Below are 15,531 nucleotides of genomic sequence, written 5' to 3'. Positions count from 1 at the left end.
CTTCTCCATTGGTTTTCTTAAAGTATTTTTCCAACTTTCATCTCTATCGTAATCGCAGTTAATTAGATAATTAGTTTAGTTTAAAAACATTCTCTTAAATTTTTAGGCTAGATAATAATAAGATAGTAATTACTAGTACTTTTAGTTCTCGTGGATACGATATTTGCGGTCTCACCATAACTATACTACTGTTCGATAGGTGCGCTTGCCTTAAGTCGAATTTTTAGTTAGTTTGAAGACCATCAAGTTTTTGGCGCCGTTGCCGGGGACTAAGATATTAGGAACAATTAATTTTTATTACTTTAGCCATTTTTTTATTTTTAGTTAGTTTGAAGACGATATTCAAACCACAACCGAGGAGATGGCTGATAATCAAAATAATCCGCTACCTCCTGTGATTGCTGGAAACCCAGTAAAACAGAATCCTGCTCCTCGTACTATGTATGATTATGCTAAACCTACATTAACAGGAACTGAATCGAGTATAGTTAGGTCTATTGTTGCTGCAAATAATTTTGAACTGAAACCTAACACAATTCAAATGATACAGCAGTTTGTTCAGTTTGATGGTTTGTAGGACGAGGATCCAAACACTCATTTAACAAAATTTCTGGAATTCTATGACACTTTTAAGATCAATGGCGTTTCTGACGATGTCATTCGCCTTCGGTTGTTTCCATTCTTATTGAGGAACAAAGATAAACAGTGGTTGAACTCGTTACCACGAGAGTCAATTACAACTTGGGAACAAATGACCGAAAAAATTTTACTAAAATATTTTCGACCAGCTAAAACGGCTAAATTAAGGAATGATATTTCTTCTTTTGTGCAGATGGATTTAGAAACACTTTATGATGCATGAGAGAGATACAAGGACTTATTGAGAAGGTGCCCTCACCATGGTTTACCCCTTTGGCTACAAGTTCAAACTTTCCACAACGGTTTGAATCCCTCGACTAGACAAATGATTGATCAGCTACTGGTGGGACTATTAATAATAAGACACCTAAAGAGGCTTATGAGTTTATAGAAGAGATGTCACTGAATAATTATCAGTGGCAAGTCATGAGGACAAAGCCAACAAAAGCAGCCAACGTTTCTAACATCGATTCGGTCACTATGCTCTCTAATCAGGTACAACTTTTGAATAGAAAAATTAATGGTTTACTTAGCTCCTCACAGGTTCATCTAGTAATGTAGTACGATGCAAGTGGAGAAGGAACGAGCAATTTAGATTATCCATCCTACTGCCCTACCATAGAGAATGAGCAAATGAACTATATGGGTAATAATCCTCGACCTCAAAATAATCCTTATAATAGCACTTACAATGCAGGTTGGAGGAACCACCCAAATTTTTCATGGGGAGGCCAAGGAAATCAAAGACCACCATCCCCTCCAGGCTTCCAACAACAACCGTACCAACCAGAGAAAAAGCTAAACCTTGAAAACATGATGACAAAATTTATCTCAGTAGTGGAAACTCGTTTTTAGAATACTGAAACCGCACTTAAAAATCAGCAAGCATCAATTCAATGACTCGAGAGTCAAATTGGACAGTTGGCCAAACTGATTTCAGAGAGATCACCAGGGAGCCTACCTAGCAATACTGAGCCCAACCCAAAAAAGCATGTGAAAGCAGTTACATTAAGGAGTGGGAAGGTGCTAGTTGAATCTGTAAAGAAGCTGCAACCCGAAGCTAATAAAAAAGAAGGTGAGAAGGAAAAACCCGAAGATAATGAAAAACCAGTGTTGAGGGAATATAAACCGCTAATCCCATACCCAGCGAAGTTGAAAAAAGACCGCATGGATGCACAATTCGGTAAATTTCTCAAACTTTTTAAACAATTGCATATTAATTTACCTTTTGTTGAAGCTATCTCGCAGATACCTACATATGCAAAATTTTTAAATGAGCTTCTAACAAATAAAAAGAAGTTTGAGGATTTATCTACAGTGGAACTCAACGAGGAATGCTCGGCCATACTCCAAAACAGACTGCCAACCAAACTAAAAGATCCAGGAAGTTTTACTATTCCCTCCTTAATTAGTAGTTTGAATGTTGAGAATGCACTAGCTGATTTAGGCGCTAGCATTAATTTGATGCCATATAAAATGTTTAAACAACTTGGACTTGAGGAACCAAAACCCACTAGGATGAGTATTCAACTAGCTAATTGATCTGTTAAATATCCTAGGGGTATTATAAAGGACGTACTAGCTGATTGATCTGTTAAATATCCTAAGGGTATTATAGAGGACGTACTTGTAAAAGTAGATAAATTTATATTCCTTGTTGATTTTGTTGTGCTTGACATGGATGAGGATGTCGAGGTGCCTTTAATTTTAGGTCGTCCATTTTTAGCCACTGTTAGGGCTGTTATTGACATGGGTGATGGTAAACTTGTGCTTAGAGTAGGTGACGAAGAGATTATTTTCAAAATTTATGATGCTATGAGATTTTCTAGGGAACAGGATGACTCATGTTATTTTATTAACTCTATTGATCATGCTACTCAAGACTCTTTGCAGGAAATCATACATAAGGACACGTTGGAACTGTGTCTTATCTAAGAAGAGGAGGTAAATGATGTTGATTCTGAGATAGGTAAGCTAATAACAGAACTAAATTCCAATGAACCTTTATTGAGATAGAAGAACTACGAGGGTATTGAGGTAAACAATGAATTAAAATTAAAACCCTCTGTTGAAGAACCGCCTAAATTGGAATTAAAGCAATTACCAGATCACTTGGAATACGCGTTTCTTAGAGATAATTCTACATTACCAGTAATTATTGCTTCAGCTTTACAGCCAACCGAAAAGGATGAGTTACTCAAAGTTTTAAAGGAGCATAAAAGAGCTATCGCTTGGAAGATTTCTGACATAAGAGGGATTAACCCTTTTTTTTGCACATATAAAATCTTAATGGAAGATGAATTCAAACCCTATGTGCAAGCACAAAGATGGTTGAATCCTAACATGAAAGAAGTTGTAAAAGCTGAGGTAATTAAACTTCTAGATGCTGGAATTATTTATCCTATTTCTGATAGTTCCTGGGTGAGTCCTGTGCAGGTTGTTTCTAAGAAAGGAGGCATGATTGTCGTGGCCAATAAGAAGAACGAATTAATTACAACACGAATAGTCACAGGATGGAGAGTTTGCATTGACTATAGGAAATTGAACGATGCCACAAGAAAAGATCACTTTCCCCTACCATTCATCGATAAGATGTTCGAAAGGTTATCTGGACATATGTATTATTGCTTCCTAGATGGACTCTACGGTTATTTCCAAATCCCAATAGCTCCTAAGGATCAAGAGAAAATGACATTCACATATCCATACGGTACGTTTGCTTATCGACGAATGCCTTTTGGATTATGTAATGCTCCTGCTACTTTTCAGCGATACATGTTGGCTATTTTTAATGAACTCGTGGAAGACATTATGGAGGTATTCATGGATGACTTCTCGGTATTCGGTAACTCTTTCCATCTCTGCCTTAAAAATTTAAAAAGAGTTCTAACTAGATGTAAGGAAACTAATCTTGTACTGAATTGGGAAAAATGTCACTTCATGGTTCGTGAAGGGATTGTGTTAGGCCACAAAATTTCTAGCAAGGGAATTGAGGTTGATAAAAAAAAGGTTGAAACTATTGAGAAACTACCTCCTCCCTAATTCAGTTAAAACTATTCACAATTTTTTAAGTCATGCTGGATTTTATAGACGATATATTAAATACTTTTCTAAAATAGCTAAGCCTTTAACGAATTTGCTAGAGAAAGTTGTACCTTTCAATTTTAGTCGGGATTGTTTAGAAGCTTTCAATACTCTTAATGATAAATTAATTAACACTCAAATTGAAGTTGCACCTGATTGGAATCTACCTTTTGAACTAATGTGTTATGCGAGTGATTTTGCAGTAGGAGTGGTTCTTGGACAGCAAAAAGACAAGCACTTTCAATCAATTTATTATGCTAGCAAAACATTGATAGCTGCACAACAAAATTATACGATGACTAAGAAAGAATTATTGGCTATGGTTTTTGCATTCGATAAATTTAGACCCTATTTAATATTATCTAAAGTTGTCGGTTACACTGACCATTTAGTTCTTCGATACCTCCTTACTAAAACAAATGCAAAACCTCAACTAATAAGATGGATTTTATTGTTGCAAGAATTTGATTTAGAAATTCAAGATAAGAAAAGAGCAAAAAATCTTGCAGCAAATCATCTATCTAGATTAGAGAACCCACATCTCAGTGAATTGAACGAACATGAAATAAATGACTCATTCCCTAAAGAATAACATTTTGCTATCTTTGACTCTGAGGAACCTTGGTTTGTAGACATTGTGAATTATTTAGCCGCTAACATTACACCAAAAGGGTTGACAGATCAGCAAAAGAAGCGATTCTTTACTGATGTGAAAAACTATTTTTGGGAAGAACCTTTTCCTTTTCGTATATGTGCAGATCATGTAATTTGAAGATGCGTTACAAAAACAAAAGCGATTAAAATTTTGGAGCATTACCACTCAGAATCGACTGGGGGACATTACAGTAGAACTAAGACCGCACATAAAATGCTCGAATTAGGTTTTTATTGGCCTGCACTATTCAAAGACACCAACAGGTTTGTTGCTACTTGCGATAAATGCCAACAAATAGGTAATATCTCTAAACGTGATAAAATTCCCCAAACGTACATGCTCTCACGTGAAATATTTGATGTATGGGGTATTGATTTCATGGGTCCATTCCCCAGCTCATCTGGGAATAAATACATATTAGTACCCGTTGATTATATGTCTAAATGGGTGGAAGCCCAAGCCTTACCTACTAATGATGCTAGAGTAGTGGTAAAGTTCCTTAAGAAACTTTTCTCTCGATTTGGAACACCTAGAGTAATAATCAGTGATAGGGGCACTCATTTCTGTAATACTCAATTTGATAAAACCCTTAAGAAATATGGAGTTCACCATAGAACTGCTACCCCTTACCATCCTCAAACTAGTGGACAAGTCGAAGTCGCTAATCGAGAACTTAAATGCATTCTAGAAAAAACTGTAGAGTCAAATAGGAAAGATTGGCAAAGAAAATAGATGATGTTTTATGGGCCTATAGAACCGCTTTTAAGACACCCATAGGAACATCCCCTTACAGACTTGTTTATGGGAAGAGTTGCCATTTACCGTTTGAATTAGAATATAAAACATTCTAAGCTATAAAATTTCTAAACTTTGATCCAAACTTGCAAGTGAAAGGAGATTTATGCAGCTAAACGAGTTAGATGAATGGCGAGCCAATGCCTACGAGAATTCATGAATATACAATGAAGCAACCAAGCGTCGCCATGATGCTCGTTTAAAGCAAAACAAACAATTTGAAATTGGAGATCTTGTCTTGTTATACAACTCAAGGCTCAAATTATTCCCTAGGGAGCTTAAATCACGATGGTCAGGTCCTTTCGTCATCCAAACCATCTTTCCATATGGCACACTAGAGGTAAGTCACCCGATTCAAGGCACTTTCAAGGTAAATGGACATTGACTTAAACTCTATAACGGTGAGGAGTTCAAAGACAAAGGAGAGGAGCTTCGGCTCCACGAACCTGAATAAACATTCCTATCAGGTAAAGTTGAGCTTAGACTTAAATAAGCGCTTCTCGGGAGGCAACCTGAGTACTAACCCCACTAAATAACTTAGTTTGCTTGCAGGTATTTTCGGCACACACGGCCTAGCACACGGGCGTGCTTTTGGCCGTGGGATCCCTACGGATAAGGGACACTGGCGTATCCCAGACCGAGGTAAAACTGGATCTTAATTTCCACAAAAATTCAGCAGAGATACGACCTACAATAAATCACCATGGCCGTGCGAGGTGATCATGGGAGACACACGGCCAGCACAACGGGAGTGTTCGAGGCCGTGGAAAAACTTCCCAAAAAAATCGAAACGATAAATGAAGTTAAGATAGAACACGGGTGTAGGCCATGGTCGTGCTGTAGCGCTGTGCACAATCCTGACTAATTGACACGGGCGTGGGAGAAACGAAGGGAGAACCACATAGCCATGCAATATAGCCATGTGGGTCACACGGCTTAGGGACACGGGCGTGTCCAAAGGCCGCGTGCGATACTAACTTGAAACATTAAACCATAAGTATAAGCAATGAACATAGGCGTGGTGAACCTAACACGGGCGTGGGAGAAGTGAACGATAGTGCACACGACCATGCGACATGGCCGTACGCACCACATGGCCTGAGGACACAGCGTGCTGAAGGGCCCGTGTGAGAGCCTGACTATAATTTCACGAAAAACACAGGCTGAGAGACTACCACACGGGCGTAGGCCATGGCCTGTGGCCCAAGGTGAAGCTTACACGATCGTGGCCCCCTTTTAATTACTCCTAACCTTAAATTTTTTTGCCATCCCTTTTACTATTCATCATCTTTTTCCCCTAGCCACCCTTTTTTCTCCTTTCTTTTTCTTCATCTTTCTTTCCTTTTTTCTCCTATTTTTACTATTCAAACCCCTTTCCCTTCACCCACAACTCCACTTCTCATTTCCTTTCACCCTCTCCACACACACTCATCCTCCAACCAGTCCATACCGCGTATACCCCAAGCCCCGTCAAGCACAACCGTCATTCATCAGTCATTTTCCCCTCTTTTCACTCCATTTTTTTTCATTTCTTTTACTTTTTTATGCTATTTCTGGATTTAGTCTTGTTTAATTCGATTCTACTACTAATGATTTTCCCACATAATTAGTATTAACAATAGTTCTTTATCATATTTCAATATCTCTGCTTATTTAGTTATTCCTCTTTATAATACTCTCATGCTTATTAGTTTAGGACAATTCTTAGTCATTTTTTTATATTACGCACTATTTTTGGTATTATCCACTATAACTTGATTTGTTTTTTAGAATTGGCTTTGTTTAGCCTTAATACTATTTTCATCTTTTATTCAGTAATAACCATTTTTCCCTTTGATTCATATGCAATATCACCACTTGATTTTAGTATGCTTGAACTTTTGTCCATATTATCTTACGAGCAAGTTATTATTATTTTGGACTACTCAGATTTTGCTTGTAGATGTGGGGATTTTTATTGATAACTTAAGTCTTTTCCTTGCAGACATCATGATAACCCAAAAGGCAAGAAAGCCGCGATTCCCACCTCGAAGAAACGAAAAGGAGCGATATCTTTCTCCCCATTCTTCCATTCCCACTAGGGCTCCAAGAAGAACTATTTCAAATTCTACGTACCCGACCCCTAAGTGTGGAAGCGTTGCATCGATTAGGCCGCAGGAGAGAATGTCCACCTAGCCGATTTGATTCGGGCCCTCCTTACCACAGCTCCGTGGGACTGATTCTTTGATATCGTTGAGCCGGCATATTTGGAATTCACCTTGGAACTTGGCTCGACTTTCCAGTTACAGACAGTGATGGCGAAACACGACGACCCAGGAATTGTTCAATTCTGCCTTAGCGGCCTCATACGACAGTTGAGTGTCCCCAAATTTGGAGCTGCCTTGGGATTCTATACCGACAAGTTTATGGAGACCGACCATTTCCCCCACCTCCATCGCCACATACATCGTTCACCTGCATCGTGTTGGGTTGACCTCCACCCTGCTACAGGCATTTATGATCCTAGCATTTCAAAGGCATCGGCTCTACCTCCAGCTCTGCGCTATCTGCACGCCATTTTGGCACACACATTAATGGGGAGGCGAGAGAGCACTAGCGTCGTCAACACTCACGACGCATATTTCCTGTGGAGCATGAGCCATGGGCATACTTTTGATCTCGCATACTTTGTTGCCCTTGCTTTTCGCCACCAGACAAAATGATATCGAAAGGGATTCATCAGTATCGACCCATACGTGACTTGTTTAGCACAATATTTTGGGCTCCTGAATATAGCAGCGCAGTCTTCCTCACTCACTCTTATTGGCCAGATGTCCCCACAGGGCATCCAAGGTATGCTCTATATGCGAATGATTGAGCGTCGTCATGGGTTCGACCCTCCTCAGTACTAACTTGTACGAACTACCGATGAGGATGACCCCGAGGATATTCCTGATGATATCCCTTCATTTCAAGAGGACCCACCATCACCTCCACCACCGAGTCACTGACCAGTTCATGCGGCTGCTTCAATATCTGAAGTTTCTGACCACCTTCATCGCTTTAAGCAGTATTGCACTCAGCGATTCGACAGCATCGAGGCGACGCTACAACAAATCTGCCAACATTTTCACATCTCGCCTCCAGCACCACAACCTCACGATCCAGCTGTCGACGAGGACTATTAAGTCCATCTAATTTTTAATTTTTTTTATCTTTATTTTGGCATTTCTTTTGCACTTTCATTATCAATTACTTACAAGACTTTTATTAGTATAATTTAAATTTTATTTTATCTAGTTATTTCAGTATTACTAACCCTAACAACCATCTACATATAAATCCCTTTATATTATCGATGGCATCGCAGTTTCAAAAGGTTTAGTCGATGAGTACTACTAAGGCATACACATACAATCATCCACGACACCGACCACCACGATAACCTCTTCGCTAGGCACTGTGATTGTGGAACCCAATCTCTACCACCACCTTCACCTCTATTTACATGTCACATACACATCACTTCCAATGCTTCTAAACTTGTGTTCGCTCTTTCAAGGATTACATCTAAATTCAGGGCATGTCGATTCTCTCCCTCTCTTCTAATCTTATGCTTATATTGCTATTATCTATCTCTGTACATTGAGGAAAATGTACACCTTAAGTGTGGGAGGTTATTTATGTGATTATCAGAAAATCCCTGAATTTTTATCTTGTTCTTAAATAATTTTCTTATATCATTATTAAAGTAAATTCTGATTGATCTATGATTTTTATTAATATGTTTTGAAATAAACCATAGGTAATTGTGCATTAATTGTTTAAACTTTAAGACGTTAGGGAATTAAGCATGATGAGTTGACTTTTGAGAAATAAAATTTCTAGGTTGTTTCCCTGAATTGAGGTATTATCTTGAAGTTTTAAATTTACAAGATTGACATTAATACCCATAATTTTCATGAGATTTTGAGCCTTTTAGAGAATATATCTTTCTTGCTCACTAATTTTATTTGTTATGAGTGTGTCAACATTGATTTGTTATTCTAGAACTTGCATTGATTATACATGACGAGACACACCTTTGATTTGATATACGAAAATGATAAAGGCACTTAGGTTTTAAACCCATTTACCCCATAAAAAGTCTACCCACATAATTGACCCCTAGTGACCCCTTTGAGCCTTAATTATTATTTCTTCAATTTTTCCCTTAATATTAACCCATAATTTAACCCTTTTTGATTCGTTAAGAATTTTTACCTTTTTATTGACTCCCTTTTTATCGAGATTTAATTTGACTAGTTACCTATTTCTTTTTCGTTCATTCCAATTGCTGAAACATTTCTTATTATGTATCGTCTATTTTTTCTATTTGTTCTTATTCTTAAAAAAAAAGAATGTATATTTATATTCATACAGTTACATATTGTTCTAAAGAGCTTGGATGAGTTAAAGTTGTTATATTAAGAAAAAAAAGCTCACATCATTTGCTTTAGATAGTCCAAATTCTAGCACTTTCTTGTTACTCAGCACTTAGCCTCACTCTTCTAAGTTTGGTAATTTATTTAAATTAATCTCGATTCTAACCCTCTTTTTCATCCTTGTCCACACTTTTAACCTAAGTCTCATTACAACCTTGTTAAAAACCTTTTGATTTGTGTATCATTTCATTATAGTGGTGGAAATTTGATTTTCATGCAAGCCTATGGTGATAACTTTCCATGTTTGACTATTGAGTGCTTAATTATTGAACCCTAAACACCTTGAGTGATTTGAGTGAATCATTAGTGAGGATGTCAACCTTGTCAATTTGGAATTAAAGGTGATCACCTAGATAAATAGAGATACCTATGATTTTATAATTGAAATGCTCAATTTGGACTGTTTGAAACTTTAATGTTCTTATAGTTAAGCTCTTAACGTATGATTACTTGTGGATTATTTCGAACATTATTAGTGACAATTATAAGTTGAGAAGAACTTATTTTAATTGTGAGTTGAGGATTTTACTTGAGGACAAGCAAATGCTTAAGTGTGGGGATATTTGATAAACCATAATATATACATATTTTTACCTCATGTTTAACATATTTATGGATGATTTTTTCCTTGGTTTTATTGAATTCGATGCTCCTAATACTTTAATTTCATGTTTTATGCTCAGGAGAGCTTAGGATAGCAAAAAGAGCAAGAAACGAGCCAAAAACGGACAAATTGGGCCTAAATCAGTGTTGCACACGGCCTAGGCACTTCTACCCGGGTTATCCACATGCCCGTATGTGACACACGGGTAGACCATACGCCCGTGTGTCATGACCGTGTTGACACTAATCTAAGTCTGAATTACACACGACCTGAGCACCTTCACACGGGCATGGCACACGACCGTGTCCTTGTCGAGCCCAAGTCTAGTTCTACTCAGAAAAGGGCACTTTTGAGGGTTTGAAAGCATTCTAAAGCCTATAAAAACATCCTAGAAGAGGATTGAAGGGGACACACAGAGTTGGAGGCAGAAAATACTCAAGAACAGCAATCGGAATCACCTTGGAGCCAGGATCTACATCAAGTCTGAAGATTTCCATCCAATTTCCTAGAAGTTCTTTGGGTTTCTTTATGTTTTGTTGTTCTCCAAACTTTGAGATGTTTTCCATTATTATTATGAACTAAACTCCCTAAATACCTAAGGGAGATGAAACCTAAGACGAATCTCATTACTCTTTGATTTATATGATAAATATTTGTTCTTATTCTTAATTGTGAATTTTAATCCTTGCTTTAATATTCTAGGATATTAATTCAGGTTTTTGATGTGCTTATTCAATGGAGGAAAAGTCCCTGTTTAAGAGTAGATCATTCATAATTAAGCGGAGTTGCATGCAATCCTAGAGATAGGACGACATAAATCTGTCGGTTTAGAGTCAAATCTAATAAGGAAATCCATAGATCGAGATAATGCGACAATAAGGGTTTTAATTAGAAAGAAATTTAAATTAATCAACTTAGTTGTTTTTATTCTCGAAAATGATATTAACATAAATCAGGGATTTCTACGGAATAAGTCAAGTGAATAAATCGTCTAAGTCAAAGGTAACAAGTGAAGTCTAGGTGGATTCTTCCTTGGGTATTGTCTTCTCCATTGGTTTCCTTAAAGTATTTTTCCAACTTTCATCTCTGTCGTAATCGCAGTTAATTAGATAATTAGTTTAGTTTAAAAACATTCTCTTAAATTTTTAGGCTAGATAATAATAAGATAGTAATTACTAGTACTTTTAGTTCTCGTGGATACGATATTTCTGGTATCACCATAACTATACTTCTGTTCGATAGGTGCGCTTGCCTTAAGTTGAATTTTTAGTTAGTTTCACGACCATCAAGACAAATGTGAAATTGAATATAACAGCCCGCTCGACGTAAATTGAATCGACATACTGTTTGGCATATATTCTATTAATCCAAGGGTAGAAAAAGGAATAGATTGGTGATTTGTTCATTAAATGTTTGGGAGGCGTATTGCGAGGATTCGACAGTAAACCCAATAGAGGAACGCCTCGCTCAAATTTGTCATTTGGTAGACTCTAGGATTTGGCAGACTCCTTTGTGAGACCATCTTCCAACCCCGATATTGTGGGTTAACTTGTTAATTCACGGATCGATAGACTTGTTTTCTGTGTTTTGGCATGAAAACGATGGCTCTATGAACGCCGTTAGAGTTTAGTTGATACCTAGTTGGAGTTGAACTAGAGTACTATAGATGACAGCTTGATGTGTTTAGGTAATTGAATGACTTGTTTAGTTAGCTTGTTTAGATAGCTGAATGACTTGTTTAGTTAGCTTGATGACAACTTGTTTAGTTGGCAACGTTTCACAACTAACAAGACTGATTAATGGTAGTAGTTGTATTTGGTAGTAGTTAATTACATTGTTTAGTTATTTTTGTATCATACATGGCTATTTGGAATATGGCGTTTATATTTTTTTTGTATTCAACTTATGTAATTAACTTCGTCGTTTGTATTGTTCCATTTTTAAAAAGAATTTCCCAGTACTCTAAAAGTAAACACCTATGAACTTTTATCATATATATTCACCATAATTGGGCAGTGGATAGTTAATTGATTGCCTTTTATAATTCCTAGTGATTTCTTTAAATAAATGTGTTACAAAATGAAAGGAAAATAATAGTTTCAAATAAAAGAAATGTTCATAACTGTTTAGTTAAAATTTTAAGTTTAACTCCGCTGATAATACCTTAATCTGTTGGGCGGTCTATCTGGTTAGGTGTTCCTAATGGGCTAAGAGGTGTTACATTGAATTTACATTGTGATGAATTATGTTGCCATTTGTGTAAATTAATAATTTGATGATGAAATTATAATTTCAATTGAGATATTGGTGTACTCTATTAACTGTTTGGGCAGGGTCAGATATAATTAGCATGCCATAGGATAAGAAAAGTTCAAGGTCATACGACTACGTGTAAGGAAGTGTTGGGCACACCCATTTGTCGGTTATACCGACCAATGCTAGGCACATCTATTTGACAATTATACCGACCAGCGTAGGGTATAACTTAATGTTTTTGGATTTATCCGATAGGCACTGTGTGCCAAACTGGTATTATTTTTGGATTCGTGTGTCCATCCGAGTTTGAGTCAAGTTAATAGGGAGTTAAATTGTAAAAATAGAATAAATGTATAGTGAAAGGATTTGGTATTAAAATGGATGTTATTACTTGATATAAAAAGTTCAAAATTGAAAGAGAAATGAGATATTATAACGTTGAAATAGCAATTACGAGATAAACCTATCAAATGATGAATAATGTTTGAGAAATTATGAAATAGTACAAGATCATTTAAAAAGGCATATGCATCTTATGATATTTAATCCTTGCTTTGGTATGATCTATATTATTATTGATTATTCGGATTATAAAAATACCACTGAGTTATACTTAGCATACAATTTTGTTTTTTGTGCACAAGTTAGGTTTTGATCTTGTACGCTTGTTGATATCAGCATCCAGCTACAATCCCAGACTCAACAAGTCAGTGATTTTTTTTTAGTTAATGACATGTACCTAAGGGAGTCTTTTGGTGTCAATGTTATACTTAGATGAGATTGTGGCATTTGGTAGTTTCATGTGTATATATATGTTTGCAATGATCTTAGCTATTAGTACTCTTGTTGAATGGATTAGACATGTATGTGTTATTGCTACATGGATAAATGTTGATGTTTTGGCCTAGTTGGTGCATATGTAAAAGTTAACCATTAGAGGTGTGGATTATGTGATTATAAACATGTAGGATGTATTTAAAGATGAAATAGGTACAATGCAAATTAGTAGTTAAATGTGGTATATTGAGTGATGATTATTAGTGAAATGGTTAAGTAAATAGTATGGTAATATTACCATGAATAGGTAAGGGAAATGTTGATTTCATAATAAACATCGAATGTTCATATATCAATGATTTGAATATGCATATTGGATGGCGTTCTTGATGAGTGGAATAGGTATGTATGTTTTATAGCTTAAATGATGGATAAGTGACAATTTGGTAAATAATTAGTTGTAATGAAATGGTTGGAATGTTTGTGTCAAACTTGAACTTTAGGTAAGTTTAGTGCATATCTTGTAGGGTTAATTGTTTTGGGGTGCAATTTGAGGCATATTGGTATCTTGAATGAATGTGCTATAAAAATTTCTATTTAGTACTCTTGCTATTGAAATTATGTAGGTTTTGAATAGGCATTAATGTGCTTATGAATATAGATTTTGGTTTGAACATGGTTAAACATGAAGTAGGCCTTTAAATGACATTTTAGTGCCACACAGTCTGGCCACACGGCCGTGTGTCATACATGGGATAGCGACACAACCGTGTGCTACTAAATTATAACATGTATAAATAGCACACGATTTTCATTTGTTATACAAGCTAGCCACACGCTCATGTGACTAGCTGTTGCTATGTTCATTTGGTTTCTCACAGCTTAAGTTTGTTACATGGCTCAGCCACACAACCGTCTGATTTTTTGTTGAATAATTACATTTTGGTCCACACGATCACAGTGAGTTACATGGTCTGGATACATGACCGTGTGACTCCAATTCCACACGATTACAACCTTCCACACAGCCGTGTGACCCTTTTTTTGCAAAATTTCCCATATATTTGTAAAAGTTTCAAAATGATACTTGTTTGATGTCGAATCAATTTTAGAGATTTTGTAAGCTCGAATTAAACCCGAATTTGGTTGTAATACATGATATAATTGAATATATGTAATTATTTAAATATTTAATTGAATTTTTGAATTATGAATTGTGTGTAACTGTTTTGTAGTCTGTTGTAGCACCTTACTGCTCGAGTTCGATGACCGGACCAGGTAAGGAGTGTTACAGAATTGTATCTAAACAACAATGACATTGGAAAGCGATCGAAGAATATTTTAATTGATAATGAGGTAATATAGTAATATGATATTATTATTTTTATTTTTCTTTGTTTATTTTGTGTGAAGAAAGTATACTTAGAAATATTTATTTTTTTGTTTATCTATCTATCATTTGTTCAGTGTAGGTGAAAAATATTTTGCGAGTCTATTTTGAAAAGAAAGTAAAATGTTAAATCACTATTGCTAAATATGTTTATTAAAATAGTATAAAAATCTTCCCTACTTATCGTAAACTATTATTATAATTGTTGCATGTTTTATCGATTTTTTTTTAACGTAAACTATTATTATAATTGTTGCATGTTTTATCGATTTTTTTTTAAATTAAGATTGTAGTAACTTTTTATATAGCTCAAAATTTGTATATTATTTAAAAATTAAGAAGACTATTATTTTCATTGACAACAATAGTTTAAAATACTCTATTTGAAAACTAGTTAAAAATTAACTTCTAAAATCACTTACAATGCTTATGACATTGAAAACTAGTTTAATGGCCCAAGTACAATTAAATCTACCATAACATTGTATTTTTCAAAAATTAAGAATTTAGTCCCTGTAATTTTATGTCTAAGAATTTAATCATTTCATATTTCAGACTTCAAAATTTAAATCTAATTATTATTGTTATTATATTTATTTATTTTGTTGCAACATTTTGAAATAAAATAAATATACACACACTAAATATTTATTGACCTAATTAATCTAAATTTAATAAAAAATAGTAATTGAGCTAAAAAGTAGAAAAAACTTATACGATATTTTAACTTCAAAGGTAATAGAATAAACCTCCAAGTGAGTTCCTACTAAAAAGAAAACTAAAATGATGAGCTATGGGATGTTTATAATGCTAATTTACGGTTTGGATGTCAGACCTTAATCTGAAATTATATGTACACATTGTTAAA

General features: G+C 35.5%; 1 non-coding gene across 1 annotated transcript; it reads right to left on the bottom strand.

Annotated features, from left to right (window-relative positions):
* Positions 1-799: 799 nt before the first annotated feature.
* LOC121230935 (small nucleolar RNA R71) lies at positions 800-906 on the bottom strand. Its single transcript, XR_005929007.1, has one exon. It is a non-coding gene; the product is annotated as a small nucleolar RNA R71 (small nucleolar RNA).
* Between the last annotated feature and the right edge of the window lie 14,625 nt (positions 907-15,531).

This window comes from Gossypium hirsutum, chromosome A06 (genome assembly GCF_007990345.1).
Source record: "Gossypium hirsutum isolate 1008001.06 chromosome A06, Gossypium_hirsutum_v2.1, whole genome shotgun sequence".
Taxonomy (NCBI): Eukaryota; Viridiplantae; Streptophyta; class Magnoliopsida; order Malvales; family Malvaceae; genus Gossypium; species Gossypium hirsutum.
Note: the sequence above shows the minus strand (reverse complement) of the source record. Positions and strands in the feature narration are given on the sequence as shown.